The sequence below is a fragment of the Lactuca saligna genome, chromosome 8, assembly GCF_052625555.1.
Source record: "Lactuca saligna cultivar CGN05327 chromosome 8, ASM5262555v1, whole genome shotgun sequence".
Lineage (NCBI taxonomy): Eukaryota > Viridiplantae > Streptophyta > Magnoliopsida > Asterales > Asteraceae > Lactuca > Lactuca saligna.
The window spans coordinates 196,473,308-196,494,101 of record NC_136424.1 but is presented as its reverse complement, the minus strand read 5'-3'; the positions used below and the strand labels follow the sequence as shown (position 1 = coordinate 196,494,101).

General features: G+C 41.1%; 1 pseudogene; it reads left to right on the top strand.

The window, feature by feature from the left end:
- Positions 1 to 19,983, top strand: part of LOC145010414 (uncharacterized) — a 36,560-nt pseudogene extending 16,577 nt beyond the window's left edge.
- The last annotated feature ends 811 nt before the right edge of the window (positions 19,984 to 20,794 follow it).

The following is a 20,794-nucleotide window of genomic DNA, read 5'->3' as shown; positions in this document are numbered from 1 at the left end:
GATTGGTGCGGATCGTATGTATTCTTGCATTTCTATCAACCTCTGCGATACTATAGAGAGTTGTTCTACCCTGAATCTCGTTTCGGGCAACTCTATGGACCAGGATTGGAAAAATTGTATCTGCTGAGCTTCCTTCGTTTATGTTGTAGAAACTTCGTTCTCTATTAAACAACATATGTTGGTCTTGTTCTTTGCTCCCGGTTTCCAAGCACTCTTCCCAAGGAGGCGTCAGGCCTTGATAGCCGGTCGAGGGTTGGGATTCGGAACAAGAGTCATCGGGGTTAAGTTCTCCACTTCAGCGTCGGAGTCAGAACCATCAGCATAGCCTTCAGCTTGGTGACCATCTACAGGGGTTGGGTAATCATTCTCTGGCTCCTCTCCGAGCCATTTGGTATTGTCGTGGTTAGGGTAGTACGGTCGTCGTGTGGATGGAAATCCAACCATGATATCTTCGCGAGAAATGGGGATATAAGAAATAATTAAGCAAACGTACTAATTAGCTAATTATACGATGATCTTTATCAGGTACTTCAACAAATTGTTTAGTGCATACTAATTATATGTATTCGGGACAGGATAGACCTTCGAATAAGCGACCCTAACTCTAAATCCCCAATCCAACGAGAACAGGAAGTAGAGCAAAGATCCACAGATTCTAAGTCTATGACGTCCTGGATACATAAAACTTTAATGTATCCACTAAGCAACTATTGACCTATTGATAAAGATCTATTTAGTTCTCACATATGTAATTTTAATAATGCCAAAATACCCCTATGGTATTTCATTGTGGTAGTGTTGGTAAGTTTTCAGACTTGTTGCCACATCACAAACATTCTTGGGCATATGCTAATCACTCCTCGGACCAGCATAGTTGATCAGGCTATGCCACTCCCAAGACTGATCATACATCCCCAGGCTTACCTGTGATATCCAACAATCATTACTTTTGTTTTGTCCTAAAATAATGCTGACCTTAGTATGTATGCATGCATGTATTCTTTTAACAAAAGTTATTTATTCTTAAAGGTATAGTGGTTTTGAAATCTTAAAATCAGAGACCTTAGTCCCAATGCATTTATAGTTTGTATATCTTATGTGGTTCGATATACTTAGTTCACTATAAACAATGCTCTGATACCAATCTGTCACACCCCCAAACCAAGGATGGCGGAAACGTCTGGGGGTGGAGGACTTCATGTAGAGTATCACAACAATGAGTATAATAGTGCTCAAAGTAAAAACAACCACCATAAATATAATTGCAAAAGTTACACCAAAGTAAATGTTTACATCTTTCAAAAGCAATTACATTATGATGACAAAATAATTTGTTGACGGTTTAACGTCCCATCCTCAAAGCGATGAAGTTTTCCTGTTTCACTGATTCCCTGAGAATACAAGTAGTTTTAAAAGTGTCAACACAAAGGTTGGTGAGTTCATAAGAGTTTTGTTTGAAGTAGAAACCGTTTTTCCTTGTAAAATCGATATAGTTTGATTTCCAGAAAATCCACTATTTTCTTAGTTAAGTATGAATAGAAATAATCCTACATGATGCATTAATGAACCTTAGAGCAATCCGTAGAGTTCCTCTATAATCGTCCAGCGTATAAAAGTTATATAAGGGTTAACTTAGATAAAACGTTGAATATAGTGGGTCTGCCCCAGGTCCACAACCCAACGAGGAACAGGAGATGAGGCGGGCACCACCAATTCTAGGCCAATCATGACTAAATTCTTATATGACTCAAACATATACGCTCAGCAACTATAGCTGAAATCTAACAATTCTAGAGGAAATATAGTTTTAATATCATAATAACTTTGTATAGAGACCCGACGTTTTGTATTTGTACCCATAGAGATAAAAGGTGATTTTAAATCGACATAAAACTCATTTAGGTTTTAAAAAAATAAAATCCCGTAAACTTATGGATTGTTCCCTATGTGAGCCGTTATAATCATACTATGACTATGTGAACCTGCCACGACGTTCTCAGTGTCGCGAAAAATGAAATGACATTTGTCACCCGTAGACCTGCAGATCCCACTGTAGCTAGCAGCGAGGTGTGGGGTGTCAATCCCAATATAGATCTATATACAAGTATCACGTTCTCCCTCCAGGAGATTCTGATTATAACTACCAGGAATTATATCCCGCACTCGGACGTACGGGGAGAGAGATAGAGAAACTCACAATATAGGATAACAAGTTTACGTGAAATGTGTGTGAAAATAAATATTTCTTGTATGAATGTACCCTTCTTGTACGAGTGCGTAGAGTGATGTATCATAAACTATACCTATTATAGTTTATCTAAAATGTATGTACTATGTATGAACTCTTTTATGGAAAAGTATTAGTGTAGTGAATTTATCGAACTCTTTTCATAGTTTAATAGTGCGTGTTCCAAAATGAATGAATAATATTTAATATGAATGTTTTAGTTTCAGTCTATAATGATAAACTAGCAAGAAAACACATTCAAATATTAGAACTTATGATTATACACTTTGCTCAACATAATACAAAGTGTTATGATATTTACATGCTGTTGGCAAAATTTAGCAATTCTGCCCTGTTTTGGAAAAATCATAGAAAAATCATACGAAGTCAAAAACTAGATCCGTAAATTCTGAGAGTTCACAAAATGTGTCTAGTTTGCTCATAATTTTTATCACAATTTATAATGACCTCTAACTTGGGTGAAAAAGTCCATAATCACAGACTGGTCCGGATTGTTGTTTGAAATGATAGGCAGTTTTGTAAAAATCACCATAAATTGTAGAAAAATCGTATGGAGATGTGCAAGTAGCCATTTTAAAGCTAAAAACTTGATCTATTTGCACCTTGTACAGTTTTGAAAACAAAAATAGTTAAGATGCCCAAAACAGTCCGTGAATGGAGTTGAACTTTTCTGATGAAGGCTGTTAGAAAAATTTAGATACGTTCTTAGTGTTTTAACTTGTATTCCCCCCCCTGAAAACTTGAGAAAACATGAAAATGTAGGGGTATGAACTCACCTTAAGTGATTTCAGTAGGTAAGTGTTGAAGAAGGAAAGTGTTCAACCCAAGAACACTTGAAGAATCACTTGAAGATTCGAAGATCTAACACAATTATGAGAGAGTTTGTCTAAGATATCCATGATTTGAGTGGTAATAAACGAGATAATCACAAAGAGAATGGATTATGCTTACCAAATGTGGAGGAAAAACTCGAGATCAGCCCTTGAATCTCGAATTTCTAGAGAGAGAAAGTGAGAGAGGAAAGAGTTTGATCTTCTTGTGAAATGAGAGTAAATGAGATGATGTGAGGAGGGAGGATGAATAATCAGCCCTCAAAAACGTGGGAGGAGGGATAATTGAGTGTAAGGGAACATTGAAGTGACATAGGTAAGGTGGGGAGGTATGGCTGGTCATAGAGTGGGTGTGGGGTGGTTGCTTGTGATCATACGTCTTTGGACTCAAAAGTCAAGAACAATGTCTTATAATAGTCTATGTGTGTGTATCTCTTTAAAAATTCTGCAATTTCATCATTTTATGACCCCCATTTGCGAAGTTGAGTATTTATTTCCAAAAATGCGAAACTCCAGGGACAATATTTGAAATCTTCTGTTTTCTTCCCCAATTCGCATTCTACTGTGAAATACTTCGCATCTTCATTCTTACACCCTTCGCATCCCTTCGCATTAATCACCTTCGCATTTTATGACCCCCATTTGCGAAGTTGAGTATTTATTTCCAAAAATGCGAAACTCCAGGGACAATATTTGAAATCTTCTGTTTTCTTCCCCAATTCGCATTCTACTGTGAAATACTTCGCATCTTCATTCTTACACCCTTCGCATCCCTTCGCATTAATCACCTTCGCATTTTATGACCCCCATTTGCGAAGTTGAGTATTTATTTCCAAAAATGCGAAACTCCAGGGACAATATTTGAAATCTTCTGTTTTCTTCCCCAATTCGCATTCTACTGTGAAATACTTCGCATCTTCATTCTTACACCCTTCGCATCCCTTCGCATTAATCACCTTCGCATTTTATGACCCCCATTTGCGAAGTTGAGTATTTATTTCCAAAAATGCGAAACTCCAGGGACAATATTTGAAATCTTCTGTTTTCTTCCCCAATTCGCATTCTACTGTGAAATACTTCGCATCTTCATTCTTACACCCTTCGCATCCCTTCGCATTAATCACCTTCGCATTTTATGACCCCCATTTGCGAATATTAACCCAATTGACTTTGAATTGACCAGAATATGACGGTTGTCACATCATCCCCCCGTTAAAGGGAATTTCGTCCCGAAATTTGCACTTCGAATGGGGATCCAGGAATTTAGAGGAAAGATGGGGATAACTTTTCGTAGTACGAGAATTTGATTATGGTAAGGAATAACTCGCCCGATGTCACATGATTACTACTATGCATGCTTTAATCGATGCTAGATTTAGCATATAAAGAAATTCGGGATTTAAATGTCGATGTTAGAAACACGTACTGATATTTGCGGGCAGTTCCGGAGTGGTTTCTCCCTCGGTGACATTGTTCTGTCATGAGTTTGCAAAAGGAAAACTGATCAGATGGTAAGTTCCTACTAGTAAAGACAAGTCAGTTGTTATAGAATTTGATTTTTCCAGCATTTTTCTTCGATTTAAGAATTCCTTATATATAGTTCATAAAGGAAGTCCATATGAATGAAGTTCACGAGTTAGTGGGTTTTGTGGTCTCTCTTAGATTTTTCACGAGTGTGCTCAAGGCGATTGGTGCGGATCGTATGTATTCTTGCATTTCTATCAACCTCTGCGATACTATAGAGAGTTGTTCTACCCTGAATCTCGTTTCGGGCAACTCTATGGACCAGGATTGGAAAAATTGTATCTGCTGAGCTTCCTTCGTTTATGTTGTAGAAACTTCGTTCTCTATTAAACAACATATGTTGGTCTTGTTCTTTGCTCCCGGTTTCCAAGCACTCTTCCCAAGGAGGCGTCAGGCCTTGATAGCCGGTCGAGGGTTGGGATTCGGAACAAGAGTCATCGGGGTTAAGTTCTCCACTTCAGCGTCGGAGTCAGAACCATCAGCATAGCCTTCAGCTTGGTGACCATCTACAGGGGTTGGGTAATCATTCTCTGGCTCCTCTCCGAGCCATTTGGTATTGTCGTGGTTAGGGTAGTACGGTCGTCGTGTGGATGGAAATCCAACCATGATATCTTCGCGAGAAATGGGGATATAAGAAATAATTAAGCAAACGTACTAATTAGCTAATTATACGATGATCTTTATCAGGTACTTCAACAAATTGTTTAGTGCATACTAATTATATGTATTCGGGACAGGATAGACCTTCGAATAAGCGACCCTAACTCTAAATCCCCAATCCAACGAGAACAGGAAGTAGAGCAAAGATCCACAGATTCTAAGTCTATGACGTCCTGGATACATAAAACTTTAATGTATCCACTAAGCAACTATTGACCTATTGATAAAGATCTATTTAGTTCTCACATATGTAATTTTAATAATGCCAAAATACCCCTATGGTATTTCATTGTGGTAGTGTTGGTAAGTTTTCAGACTTGTTGCCACATCACAAACATTCTTGGGCATATGCTAATCACTCCTCGGACCAGCATAGTTGATCAGGCTATGCCACTCCCAAGACTGATCATACATCCCCAGGCTTACCTGTGATATCCAACAATCATTACTTTTGTTTTGTCCTAAAATAATGCTGACCTTAGTATGTATGCATGCATGTATTCTTTTAACAAAAGTTATTTATTCTTAAAGGTATAGTGGTTTTGAAATCTTAAAATCAGAGACCTTAGTCCCAATGCATTTATAGTTTGTATATCTTATGTGGTTCGATATACTTAGTTCACTATAAACAATGCTCTGATACCAATCTGTCACACCCCCAAACCAAGGATGGCGGAAACGTCTGGGGGTGGAGGACTTCATGTAGAGTATCACAACAATGAGTATAATAGTGCTCAAAGTAAAAACAACCACCATAAATATAATTGCAAAAGTTACACCAAAGTAAATGTTTACATCTTTCAAAAGCAATTACATTATGATGACAAAATAATTTGTTGACGGTTTAACGTCCCATCCTCAAAGCGATGAAGTTTTCCTGTTTCACTGATTCCCTGAGAATACAAGTAGTTTTAAAAGTGTCAACACAAAGGTTGGTGAGTTCATAAGAGTTTTGTTTGAAGTAGAAACCGTTTTTCCTTGTAAAATCGATATAGTTTGATTTCCAGAAAATCCACTATTTTCTTAGTTAAGTATGAATAGAAATAATCCTACATGATGCATTAATGAACCTTAGAGCAATCCGTAGAGTTCCTCTATAATCGTCCAGCGTATAAAAGTTATATAAGGGTTAACTTAGATAAAACGTTGAATATAGTGGGTCTGCCCCAGGTCCACAACCCAACGAGGAACAGGAGATGAGGCGGGCACCACCAATTCTAGGCCAATCATGACTAAATTCTTATATGACTCAAACATATACGCTCAGCAACTATAGCTGAAATCTAACAATTCTAGAGGAAATATAGTTTTAATATCATAATAACTTTGTATAGAGACCCGACGTTTTGTATTTGTACCCATAGAGATAAAAGGTGATTTTAAATCGACATAAAACTCATTTAGGTTTTAAAAAAATAAAATCCCGTAAACTTATGGATTGTTCCCTATGTGAGCCGTTATAATCATACTATGACTATGTGAACCTGCCACGACGTTCTCAGTGTCGCGAAAAATGAAATGACATTTGTCACCCGTAGACCTGCAGATCCCACTGTAGCTAGCAGCGAGGTGTGGGGTGTCAATCCCAATATAGATCTATATACAAGTATCACGTTCTCCCTCCAGGAGATTCTGATTATAACTACCAGGAATTATATCCCGCACTCGGACGTACGGGGAGAGAGATAGAGAAACTCACAATATAGGATAACAAGTTTACGTGAAATGTGTGTGAAAATAAATATTTCTTGTATGAATGTACCCTTCTTGTACGAGTGCGTAGAGTGATGTATCATAAACTATACCTATTATAGTTTATCTAAAATGTATGTACTATGTATGAACTCTTTTATGGAAAAGTATTAGTGTAGTGAATTTATCGAACTCTTTTCATAGTTTAATAGTGCGTGTTCCAAAATGAATGAATAATATTTAATATGAATGTTTTAGTTTCAGTCTATAATGATAAACTAGCAAGAAAACACATTCAAATATTAGAACTTATGATTATACACTTTGCTCAACATAATACAAAGTGTTATGATATTTACATGCTGTTGGCAAAATTTAGCAATTCTGCCCTGTTTTGGAAAAATCATAGAAAAATCATACGAAGTCGAAAACTAGATCCGTAAATTCTGAGAGTTCACAAAATGTGTCTAGTTTGCTCATAATTTTTATCACAATTTATAATGACCTCTAACTTGGGTGAAAAAGTCCATAATCACAGACTGGTCCGGATTGTTGTTTGAAATGATAGGCAGTTTTGTAAAAATCACCATAAATTGTAGAAAAATCGTATGGAGATGTGCAAGTAGCCATTTTAAAGCTAAAAACTTGATCTATTTGCACCTTGTACAGTTTTGAAAACAAAAATAGTTAAGATGCCCAAAACAGTCCGTGAATGGAGTTGAACTTTTCTGATGAAGGCTGTTAGAAAAATTTAGATACGTTCTTAGTGTTTTAACTTGTATTCCCCCCCCTGAAAACTTGAGAAAACATGAAAATGTAGGGGTATGAACTCACCTTAAGTGATTTCAGTAGGTAAGTGTTGAAGAAGGAAAGTGTTCAACCCAAGAACACTTGAAGAATCACTTGAAGATTCGAAGATCTAACACAATTATGAGAGAGTTTGTCTAAGATATCCATGATTTGAGTGGTAATAAACGAGATAATCACAAAGAGAATGGATTATGCTTACCAAATGTGGAGGAAAAACTCGAGATCAGCCCTTGAATCTCGAATTTCTAGAGAGAGAAAGTGAGAGAGGAAAGAGTTTGATCTTCTTGTGAAATGAGAGTAAATGAGATGATGTGAGGAGGGAGGATGAATAATCAGCCCTCAAAAACGTGGGAGGAGGGATAATTGAGTGTAAGGGAACATTGAAGTGACATAGGTAAGGTGGGGAGGTATGGCTGGTCATAGAGTGGGTGTGGGGTGGTTGCTTGTGATCATACGTCTTTGGACTCAAAAGTCAAGAACAATGTCTTATAATAGTCTATGTGTGTGTATCTCTTTAAAAATTCTGCAATTTCATCATTTTATGACCCCCATTTGCGAAGTTGAGTATTTATTTCCAAAAATGCGAAACTCCAGGGACAATATTTGAAATCTTCTGTTTTCTTCCCCAATTCGCATTCTACTGTGAAATACTTCGCATCTTCATTCTTACACCCTTCGCATCCCTTCGCATTAATCACCTTCGCATTTTATGACCCCCATTTGCGAAGTTGAGTATTTATTTCCAAAAATGCGAAACTCCAGGGACAATATTTGAAATCTTCTGTTTTCTTCCCCAATTCGCATTCTACTGTGAAATACTTCGCATCTTCATTCTTACACCCTTCGCATCCCTTCGCATTAATCACCTTCGCATTTTATGACCCCCATTTGCGAAGTTGAGTATTTATTTCCAAAAATGCGAAACTCCAGGGACAATATTTGAAATCTTCTGTTTTCTTCCCCAATTCGCATTCTACTGTGAAATACTTCGCATCTTCATTCTTACACCCTTCGCATCCCTTCGCATTAATCACCTTCGCATTTTATGACCCCCATTTGCGAAGTTGAGTATTTATTTCCAAAAATGCGAAACTCCAGGGACAATATTTGAAATCTTCTGTTTTCTTCCCCAATTCGCATTCTACTGTGAAATACTTCGCATCTTCATTCTTACACCCTTCGCATCCCTTCGCATTAATCACCTTCGCATTTTATGACCCCCATTTGCGAAGTTGAGTATTTATTTCCAAAAATGCGAAACTCCAGGGACAATATTTGAAATCTTCTGTTTTCTTCCCCAATTCGCATTCTACTGTGAAATACTTCGCATCTTCATTCTTACACCCTTCGCATCCCTTCGCATTAATCACCTTCGCATTTTATGACCCCCATTTGCGAATATTAACCCAATTGACTTTGAATTGACCAGAATATGACGGTTGTCACAAAAACCCTTATCTTGGGGGAGAAAACATGATCTTTGATTCGGTCTACTATAGTCCGTTTCAAGTTCAAAGTGACGAGGAGGATGATGCTCCAGTAACCAAGAAGCATCTCAAAGAGCTCAACGAGAATATTGACCTACTTCTCGCTTCCTCTTCCAACCAGCAGTCCTCTCTGTCTGAAGCTGCCCTTCAGAAGATTGTTGATGCCTTCTCCAGGGCTCAACATGATTCAGCGGCCTCAGCAACTGCTGCAATTGAAGCATCTACCAGGGCATATGAGGCAGCGACCGAAAAAGTCGATAAACTATTTTCTGACGCCTCTACCCTGCTGCAGTCCCTGCAGGAAAATGCCAATGCCACCCAAACATCTTTGGAACCCATTGTTCAACAATTGGCCAACTTTGTCTCATCGGAGTTGCCTTCGTTCGCTACTCTCCGCCAAAACATAAGCGACGACAACTCGGACTTTCGTGCCTCCATTGATGCTCGCCTCAACAAACTACAAGAGGATCTTGCAACCGAGCGTTCGTTAATGGACGATCTGGCAACCAAAACAACCGCACTTGAGGTCAAGACAACTCAACTCTCTCAATCCCAACAACAACTGGAAGATCTTCGATCTGAACGGGAGGTGGTCAAGACGTGTGTTTCGGATGTTCACGCTGTTATATCCAACATTCTGGAAGCACACGATCCCATCTTAAACTTTTCGGTGAGGCGTTCCCTTGCTGAAAAGCTCTCTCCAGCCATCGATCTTCTTAACAAAGTAGAAGGGCTCCCAAGTTTCGTGTCCATTCCGAAACAAGGGGGAGATGAGACGACAGGATCAAAACCACCTCCTTCCTCCAAAGCTACTCACACGACCGAACCATCTCCGACTGGTCATGCTTTAGGCTCGGGTGTGAAGGACAAAGGCAAAAACATAGCTGAGGACGAAGATGAAGAAGGCGACAAGGAGACCATTGCTGACATTTTAAAATGAAAGAACAGTCGCAAGGTTGATGAAGATGCCAGTCGTGTGGCGCGAGAGGCTGCTGAAGCCGAACGCAAACAAAAAGAAGCCCACGATCTCCTTGAGAGCCGAAAGACTCTCTTCCCTGCCTGGACCAGGGAACGTTTAATCAAAGAGGCCATTGAAACTCCTAGCAACTTATGGCTCGAGCCGTTTATATCGTTCGACTGCAACAACACTGTCGATTTGCAGTTCGATATGCCGTTGACTCGAAAGGCGTTCATCTTCCACATCTTCTCAAACATCTTTGAAGTCCCTCACCCGAACGCTGAGCTTGACAGGGAGCTCATTGACTTCTATCTGGCGGCTGCTCGTCCACAATTCCTTACTTGGAGCGCCCAGAAGATTGTAAACGTTCGGGTGCTGAAACCTTATACTGAGGGACGTTTTATAAATGTTTGGTTCAAGTTGATTCGGGGATCTGCAAAAACTACTCATCTTATCTCCCTGGCAGATCTACCGAATCTAAATCCTCATGATTGGATTGTCCTGTATAATATCCTTTTGACTAATGAAGCTGAATATGGTCCCATTCTAGACCATGTCAAAAGGATGTTAGTCTGCTACATCATGGAGGTTGCCCTAATGGATCAGGAGGTCGCCACAGTCTTCAAGAAGAAACCCAAAATTGCTCCTGTGGGATCGGCCAGTGATCTCAATCAAATGCTACTGGGCAGGATCGACCCGAGACGCAACACGGTTATGTTCACTAGAGCGGAAGGACAGAAATGTCTCTTCGCTTTAGCTGACAAGCATCTTTACACCACAACCTGTTTGGAGCATGTGCTGTTCATTATCAAACAGTGTAAAGAGAACTCGGTTGATGACGTCAAGTACTTTGAAGATATGATTAACTGGTACATCCGGTTTAGACAGACCATTCTTTCCATCACCAAATGTCTGTTTAGTACCGTGAAGAAGAAGGTACCTGCTTCAGCTGCTGGCCCAAGTAACTAGTGAAGGTCTCGCTCTAAATTGACGCAAAGGGGGAGATTGTTGAGCTAAAGATTATTTTTGAAGATTGCGTCTTTTGGGCTCGTTTAGCATAAGGCTTTTTGTATTACGGTTTGGGCCTGTCCAACCGTGAACCTTTTATGTTTTGTATATAAGTTTACGCTTGCATGCATATTAGGTTAAGGTTTTTAGAGATCTGAGAATAGCGATACATCTAGACGATATCAGGTTTCTTTGATCGTTCTTGTAACCTTCCAATCCTCTACAGTTGATGTTCTTAATCGAGCTCTTCTGAGGATTTTGTTTAATCATTCGACACGTTTGATTCCATCTTTTCTTGTTCTTATTATTGTGTTTATATCGTTTTTGTTTACTTACTTGTTCAAGATCTAATCGATCTTTATAGATTAAAGGTTAGTTTAATCTCATCAGATTCGGATATGGTTATTATGTTATTGTTTGATGTGTCTGCATCCTGGTAGCTAGGATGGTACATACTAGGAGACCTTGTTAAGGTCAGTTTCCCGATATACAGAGTGATGCTATGCTAGTGACCGGTTAGGTCGGTAACCCGGTTAGGGTAATGATATGCTATGTGATCTGCTTGCTCGGTTTGTTGACTATGACTGTTAGATGAATGTATGTTTTCGTGCACATGGTTGTTTGGACTGGAGATGGGTTGAGGCGGGTCCTGCTTTGTGCTGTAGGCCAAGATACCCAGGGTGGACTGGTTGTTCCGAAGGCCCAGCGAGCGGTCCGGATAGGCTGTAGGCCCCACGAGGGAGGACTAGACGTGCCGAGGCTCGGAGAGTGGACCAGGCCGACTGAAGGCCCGATGCGGGCGGACCAGTCACACTGTAGACTCAGAGAGTGGACCAGGTGGGTTGAAGGCCCGATGCGGGCGGACCAACCCCACTGTAGACTCGAAGGAAATGACTAGACCTGGAGGATGGATCCGATGGACTGAAGGCCCGATACGGCGGACCAATCACACAGTAGACCCGATATGCATGGTTGTTCTATGTTCTGTTATGTTATGTATGTTTTATATGTTTTGGACCGGAAGGTCGCAGACTGGAAGGGCGTATACGTGGTTGGTATTTTGGGGGTATCTCACTAAGCTTTCGGGCTTACAGTTGTGGTTTAATGTTTTTCAGGTTCTTTAGGAGACCGTGGCAAGGCGAAGGCGCGATCGTACCGCTCCTCATGATTTTGTAGCAATGTGATTATGGGAATACTCTAATGATTTGTATTGAAAACCTTTTTGTAAACATTTTAATGAAAATCGAGTTGTTTTTGAAAAATTTAAATTGGTTGTATTTTTCGGATGTTACAAGTTGGTATCAGAGCCTTGGTTTGAGTGAATTGGAGGAACACTTGTGTGACTCCAGTCTCAAATCGAGGAGAGTTTTCAAAAAGAGAATTTAAAAATGATTTTCAAAATAAGTAAAGGAGGACGCGGAGGTACGATCAGCCGGAGCCAGTAAGTAACCCCAAAATACCATACATGACAATTGTTTTCTTGAGCTTTGATAGAACAACATGCTAGAGTTAGGCTAGGGATCTTCAGGATTTCTTGATGAGTTTCCTGATTTATGATGCCTGCTAGCCTAGGGTTCCTTGTGAGATATTTCTAGTGTTCCACTAGTTGTGAGGATAGAGCGTTGTTATGTATGTTGCTAGGGTGTTGTGGGAGTACTTCATACAAATATGGGTAGGTATGGAAGGTAGTATGGGCCCGTACTACTGAAAGCACGGACTCATACGCGTATCAGGGAAACCATGACCTCTAGGGTTGGGATGAGAGCTGGTTCCCGGGATAGTGGAATATGTCTGAGATTTGGTGTTTTATTTTCAGTATGGAGATTTCAGGGCACGCTGGGAGTGGATCCGGGTCAGGATCAGGAGCAGGAGAGGGAGTTCCGGGTGGGTCTGTACAACCCGAGGTTGTCAGCCAGATGAGTACGCACGAGTTGGATGCGAGGATTCGTGAGATCCTGCATGATGAGGTTGCTGCATTGTTTCGGGCTGAGCTGCCGGAGTTGTTTAGGTCGATCAAGACCGCCATGGTGTAGTATTTTGATGAGCGCTATGCGGCTCTCACGGAGACGGCTGCCGCGGTGGCTACCGCAGCAGTAGCAGCGGCAGGGGGAGGAGCCAGTAGCGGTTTTCAGTATCGGGACTTCGATAATACGAAGCCACCCACTTTTGATGGAGTTCAGGATCTGATCGTTGCTATGAGATGGTTATCAGATGTGGAGGGATGTTTCTTCACGTGTTCATGCCCTGCTGATCAGAGGGTGAGGTGTGCTCTGAACCTGTTAAGGCTCGGGGCAAAGGATTGGTGGAGATTGACCACAGGGTCGTACTCGGATGTGCAGAGGGCTGCGATTTCATGGGATCGGTTCAGAGAGATGTTCAGCACTCGTTATGTTCCGCAGGTCGAGAGGGAGAGGTTGGCTCAGGAGTTCTTGGAGCTGAAACAGGATTCGGAGTCGGTGATGGAAATCACCAGGATGTTTACTGAGAGGGCGATGTTTTGCCCTGAGTATGCTAAAGAGAGACATCAGGCAGTTTGTGTCTGCGCAGAGGTGCGAGACCTTGCTGGAGTTGCAGGAGGCCGCCAGGCGGCGTGACTTAGAGATTGAGTTGCAGATGCGTGAGCTAAGGCAAGCGCCGGTTCAGTCGCAGCCGGCGACGAAACGGTCTAAGACCGTTGATTCCAGGATGGGAGATCAGGGTAGCCACGTCTGTGGAAAGTGTGGAAGGGGTCACGCTGGGGTTTGTCGGTCCGGTGGAGCATGCCGCAAGTGTAGAAAGGAGGGACACTATGCGAGGGATTGTCGGCAGTCAGTGCCGGTTCGGGATTTGAGGATACGCTGTGATTGTCATCAGGTTGGACATTTGAAGGTCAACTGTCCACTGCTTGCTGCAGGACTGGTGCAGGCTCCAGCACCCGCTACGTTGAGGATCACAGGTGGAGGTCAGGGTGGAGCGGAGCCCCCAAGGGCTTAGGGTCGTGTTTTTCAGCTTGCTGCTGCGGGTATGTTCTTTTGCTGTTTTTGATTATTTATGATTGTTGTGGAGTATTGTTATCTGTTGATTTCGTTGGTTGGTTATGGAATTCCGTTTCGGGTTTTCGTGTGGTGTCCATTGTTCCCGGAGGGTTTGGCGAGTTGCGATCGAGATTTCGTTTTGGTATCCTTTGTTCCCTGAAGGATCGATATGGTTATGAATTAGTACGTCGAGCTATCGTTGATTATCTTTGTGAGGATTGGTGGCGGATGCGGCGTTGGTTTGAAGGCCGGGTAGATTCTGCAGTCTGAGGAATGGATAGTTGAAGATTGGGTTCCTTTCGAGCGGGTTGTGCAGCGTGGAAACATGATTTGTATGAAAGTTGTTGGCGCTGGTGAAAAACATTTTGAGTGTAAGTGTTGATTTCCTGCAAGGTTGCTTTGGGAGATCGGTGATGGCGACCGGTGACTAATTGTCAGTGTCTTAAGTGGGGGAGAATTGGAAATTCTCCGGATGATCGTTGGGCCTGAGAGGTTGTTTAGCTGCTTGGGGAATTCAGCGGTATTTCTATCAGTTGAGAGCAGGCTCGTATGGGTGAGTAATAGGCGTGCGGGGTGGAATACAGACGTAGAGCAGTTGATTGTGGAAGGCATGGGAGCAGGCCGGGATCGAGTATGTATGATGGAGATAGAGTTTGGAACCCCTAGAGGGCTAGAACGGTATACACGGGAGGATTTCCCGAAGGGATAGTTCGGAATGATGAATGTTAGTTGAGCGGTCCGGATAGACTGAAGGCCGGTAGGCGTACCAGTCAGGCCGAAGGCTCGGAGGACGGTCCAGTCAGATTGGCTGAAGATCCTGAGAGTGGTCCAGATTGGCTGAAGGCCTGGGGAGGCGGTCCAGTCATGCTGAAGACTCTGCGAGTATTGTTGGATCGGTTCGAGGTTATGGGTTGCGTATGTTGCAGTGGGATTACATTGGGAGGTCTGGCCCCGGGTAGCAATTTTGAGCAGTGAAGGTAGTGCATGGGCTTGAAAGTCCCTGCGATGAGAGTCAGAGTAGTGGTGATGCATGGATGTCGGGTACGCTTTAAAGAGGTAGTGTAGCGTGGGATGAGCACCATAGTGCCTGTCATGGTGACTGGGCGGACGAGTGGTTTCCTTGGTAAGGAAAGATGGAGGAATGAAATTCTAAAAGGGAGTGCGAATTCACGGAAGTGAAAGCGACAGTGTAGAGTTATGATTGGAGTGGTCCGTCGATGGTCTTTGCGTAGTGTGTTGCGGCGGGAGAATAAAAGCTCATTCGACTTGATATGTTGCTCAGGGCGCGGAGGGAACACCACGGCGTAGAGCCAGGGAGATGGGTTCGGAAGGGATACAGAGAAAGAGTCTTAGACTCTCAGTGAGATTCTGATCAGGGTTTTGGGTATGTATCAGCGGTTCATCCTGGAAGGATGTTTGAGGATATCATCATTGTATCAGGTTATCCAAACCTGAGGGTGCTAGAGCTAGATCAGCATGTGTGTGTGATTGCGAGAGGAGAACTCGGGGGAGTTGCTCCGGAATGGAAGAATGGGTCTTTCGGTCGACATGGGATGGATAGAGTGAAATTCGGATCGGGGATCCGATGGTTCGTGGCTTTATAGCCATATGAGTCAAGTGAAAGATGAGAATTGGAGCAGTAAGGCATCATGGGTAATTCTCGGTTGTTGAGTGTGGTTATCGGAGGGTACAGCTGGTGCCCGGTTTGAGTAGGTGGTGGGGACACCGTATGGAAGAAGAAAGTGAACTTCTGGTTTCTATTATTGTACCTTGAGGGACTTGGTTCGGTCAAGGTCAGGTGGCGCGTCGTGGGAAGTAATTTGAAGATGAGATGTCGTAGGCTTCGAGGATGAAGCCTAATCTAAGTGGGGGAGAATTGTAACATCCCGGAATCGCAAGAGTAGAGTTGAAGGGCTAAAAGTGTAAGTTTCGGAGGGTGACTCGGCGAGTCCATATATAGACTCGGCGAGTCAGGTCGCGGCTATGGTCGCGTGTCAAGCGGCCTACTCGGCGAGTCCAAAGATGGACTCGGCGAGTAGGTGCTGTATGGAGAAAACCCTAATTTTCGGGGTTGAGCCCTATATAAAGAGCATTATACCCCTCCACAGCCTCCCTTATTCCCCCCTTGAGTTCCAGAAACCCTAAATTCATGGAGAGTCCATTTGTGGAGCAAATTAGAGCTTGGAGAGGTGTTGGTTGAAGAAATCTTGAAGGAGAAGTGGCTTGGATCAAAGGGCTTTGCTTGGATTTGAGTTTGGTTGCTATTGAGGCATCTTTTGGTGGTAATACTTTCGTTCTTGGGTTGTGTCTTCCTAGTTTCTCATTTTGGGGTTGTGTGGGGTGCTTGGTTGTGTGACATCTTGATGTTGGAGGATGGATCTGAGGTTGCTACCTCAGATCTGGAGTGGAGAAGATCTTAAGAGCATTAAAGCCCCTGTTCTTGTGTTGTTGATGGAGCTACCATGTCCCAAACCTTGGTTCTAAGGTGAATAAGGCCTAGATATCTTTAGATTCACGTAAAGTTTGCCACTTTACGTGATGGATGGATTGTAGGAGCTTGGATCTATGTTTTGGATCAATTGCATGGCCTGAGATGCTTCTGTATGGATTCAGACCGGTGGTACTCGTCGAGTCACATAGGGAGACTCGACGAGTTGCTTGAAGATGGCCTGGAACTCGACGAGTTGGAAGAACAACTCGGCGAGTAGGTTGAAGATAGCCTTGGACTCGGCGAGTCTTGTCGAGGAAGTCCCAATATTTCTGGTTGAGTCGATGAATCGGTGAGTCAACGGATGACTCGGTGAGTTGGGTGCGAGTGGACTCAGAGTTGTTGGACTCGACGAGTCGTGGGGTGACCCGGCGAGTTGGGTCGCTGATTGAAGGAAGTTCTGAGCATATGGACTCGACGAGTCATCGGGTTGACTCGGCGAGTAGGGTCAGTCAGGGGTTGACTGTGACTTGTCCAAGGTTGACCAGTTGTCTTCCAGGGGTATTTTGGTAATTAAGGGTATTTATTGAGTTGTATGTTTTGATGTTCAGTGGAGGAGTTCGTGTCAGAGTTCGGAGCAGCGGGATCTTATCCTTTCAGCCGACAGTTTCGAGGTGAGTTATCCTCACTATATCAACAGGGTCTAAGGCACCAAGGCCGGCCCTTTATTGGATTGAGATTCGGATATGGTTATTATGTTATTGTTTGATGTGTCTGCATCCTGGTAGCTAGGATGGTACATGCTAGGAGATCTTGTTAAGGTCAGTTTCCCGATATACAGAGTGATGCTATGCTAGTGACCGGTTAGGTTGGTAACCCGGTTAGGGTAATGATATGCTATGTAATCTACTTGCTCGGTTTGTTGACTATGACTATTATATGAATGTATGTTTTGGTGCACATGGTTGTTTGGACTGGAGATGGGTTGAGGCGGGTCCTGCTTTGTGCTGTAGGCCAAGATACCCAGGGCGGACCGGTTGTTCCGAAGGCCTAGCGAGCGGTCCGGATAGGTTGTAGGCCCCACGAGGGCAGACCAGATGTGCCGAGGCTCGGAGAGTGGACAAGGCCGACTGAAGGCCCGATGCGGGCGGACCAGTCACACTGTAGACTCAGAGAGTGGACCAGGTGGGTTGAAGGCCCGATGCGGGCGGACCAACCCCACTGTAGACTCGAAGGACATGACTAGACCTGGATGGATCCGATGGACTGAAGGCCCGATACGGCGGACCAGTCACACAGTACTCCCGATATGCATGGTTGTTCTATGTTCTGTTATGTTATGTATGTTTTATATGTTTTGGACCGGAAGGTCGCAGCCTGGAAGGGCGTATACGTGGTTGGTATTTTGGGGGTATCTCACTAAGCTTTCGGGCTTACAGTTGTGGTTTAATGTTTTTCAAGTTCTTCAGGAGACCGTGGCAAGGCGAAGGCGCGATCGTACCGCTCCTCATGATTTTGTAGCAATGTGATTCTGGGAATACTCTAATGATTTGTATTGAAAACCTTTTTGTAAACATTTTAATGAAAATCGGGTTGTTTTTGAAAAATTTTAATTGGTTGTATTTTTCGGATGTTACAAGACAAGTTTTGTTGAGAATTATTTCTATTGTGAAATTTCTTACTAAACATAATCTAGCTTTTCGTGGTACTAATGAGAAATTGTATGAAGATAACAATGGAAATTTTTTAGGATTATTTGAAATGTTGGCTAAGTTTGACATGGTCTCTTATGACCATATACAAGGTATTACAAATGAAATTGGTATCCATAAACATTATCTTGGGCATAGGATACAAAATGAATTAATACTTTTGCTTTCTTCAGAAATAAAGTCTATGATTATTAAAATGATAAAAAAATGCAAAATATTTTTCAATAATACTTGATTGTACTCCCGATATAAGTCACCAAGAGCAAATGACTATTATTTTAAGATATGTAGATGTCTCGTCAAATGTTGTTTGCATTGAAGAATCTTTTTTTAGGGTTTTTAGATGTAAATGATACAACCGGCCAAGGACTCTTTGATGTTTTACAAAATGAATTGAATTTGCTTGATCTTGACATTAATAATGTACGTGGCCAAGGTTATGATAATGGATCAAATATGAAAGGAAAACATCAAGGAGTGCAAAAAAAGCTTTTAGATATAAATTCAAGGGCTTTTTATACTCCTTGTGGTTATCATAGTTTGAACTTAACTTTGTGTGATATGGCTAATACTTGTGGTAAAGCTAAAAGTTTTTTTGGAACAATACAACATATCTATACAATTTTTGCAAATTCCACTAAGAGATGGCAAATTTTAAAAGATAATGTGAAAGGGTTAACTCCTAAATCGTTGTCATCCACTCGTTGGGAGAGTCGTGTTGATAGTGTTAAAGCTATAAGATTTCATATTTTCGATATACAAAAAGCTTTACTTCAAGTAGCCAAAAATGATAATGATCCAAAAATAACAAGTGAAGCTAAATCCTTAGCAAAAAATGAACTTGACAACTTTGAGTTTATATTGGCATTAGTAATTTGGTATGAAATGTTAAACACTGTTAATTTAATTAGCAAACAATTGCAATCAAAAGATATGCTTATTGATGTTGCTATGGAAAAGATAAAGGGGTTGATTTCGTATTTTAAGGAATATAGAGAAAATGGGTTTTTAAATGCCTTACAAACTGCAAAAGATATTCCCTTAGAAATGGGCAATGATCCAATATTTCCTAAAAAACGTGAACCTAAAATAAAAAAAAACATTTTGATGAGATTTCAAATGATACTTCTTATAGTTTTTCACAATCCGCCCAAGAGAAATTTAGGGTTAAATATTTTATTTATATTGTTGATCAAGCAATTACTTCTTTAACTATAAGGTTTGAACAATATCAACAATATGATAAAATATTTGGCTTTTTGTTTAATTCAGAAAAATTACTTTGGTTAGATGTTATAACCTTAAAGTCTTGTTGTATGTCTCTTGAAACTTCACTCAAGAAAGATGAACAATCGGATATTGATGAAATGACTTATATGTTGAATTAAAATTACTTTTACATCTCTTGCCTAAGGAAAAATTGACAGCAATTGATATTCTAAATTTTTTAAAACGCGTTGATTGTTTTCCTATTACATCTATTGCATATAGAATTATGTTGACTATTCCTGTTACTGTTGCATCTGCAGAACGGAGTTTTTCAAAATTGAAGATTTTAAAGTCCTACTTAAGATCTACAATGACTAAGAACGACTTAATTGACTGGCTTTAATGGTGATTGAGCGTAACATGTTGGATAAAGTTACTTATGAAGATGTTATTGAAAAGTTTATTTCAACGAATATTAGGAGGATGGTTGTTTTCAAGTAGAAGCTATTTTTTGTATTATTTTGAATGGAATTTTAATTTTATGTATTTGCAATAGAAAATTAAATTATATTTTTTTTTTTGCTTAAATTTTGAGATCTTTCAAATTTTAGAGCCTATTTTTTGTTAAATCGCACAGGGTCACCAATATCTCGGGGCCGGCCCTGCAAGTACAACAATAAACAAAACAACATTTCATTACATATTTATGTTTTCATACAAGGTTCCTACAGATAGTAATAAAATAATAATACGAGTTTGCCTTAACAGTTCAAAAGTAGAAAATTAAAGTACTTGCGAGCCATGTTTTCCATCGTTTGAGTGTGCCCGAAATTTCACTGATTTCTTGAGAATACATGTATTTTAAAAGTTAACACGAGGTTGGTGAGAGTCACAGGTTTTCTGCTAGCCATAGTAATATTACTTTCAAAAGCCCAAAAGTATTTTTCTTGTATAATAATAGTTGAAACAATGCTTGTCGTAAGTCTTTAAAAGCCAAAAAGGATTTTTATAAATAAATCCATGCTTTTAAAGAAAACGTGCTTGTAATCACTTCATGAAAGTTTAAATATATCCATTGTATAAGTAACCAATATACTTAAAAATAGTTCTAACAGCAACCAAACCTATGGTTGTAATGAAAAAGTGAGAGAGATTTGTGTTAATGTTTTTAATGAGTTCTATAATCGAGCTATGGACGAAAAGTACCCCTCCCT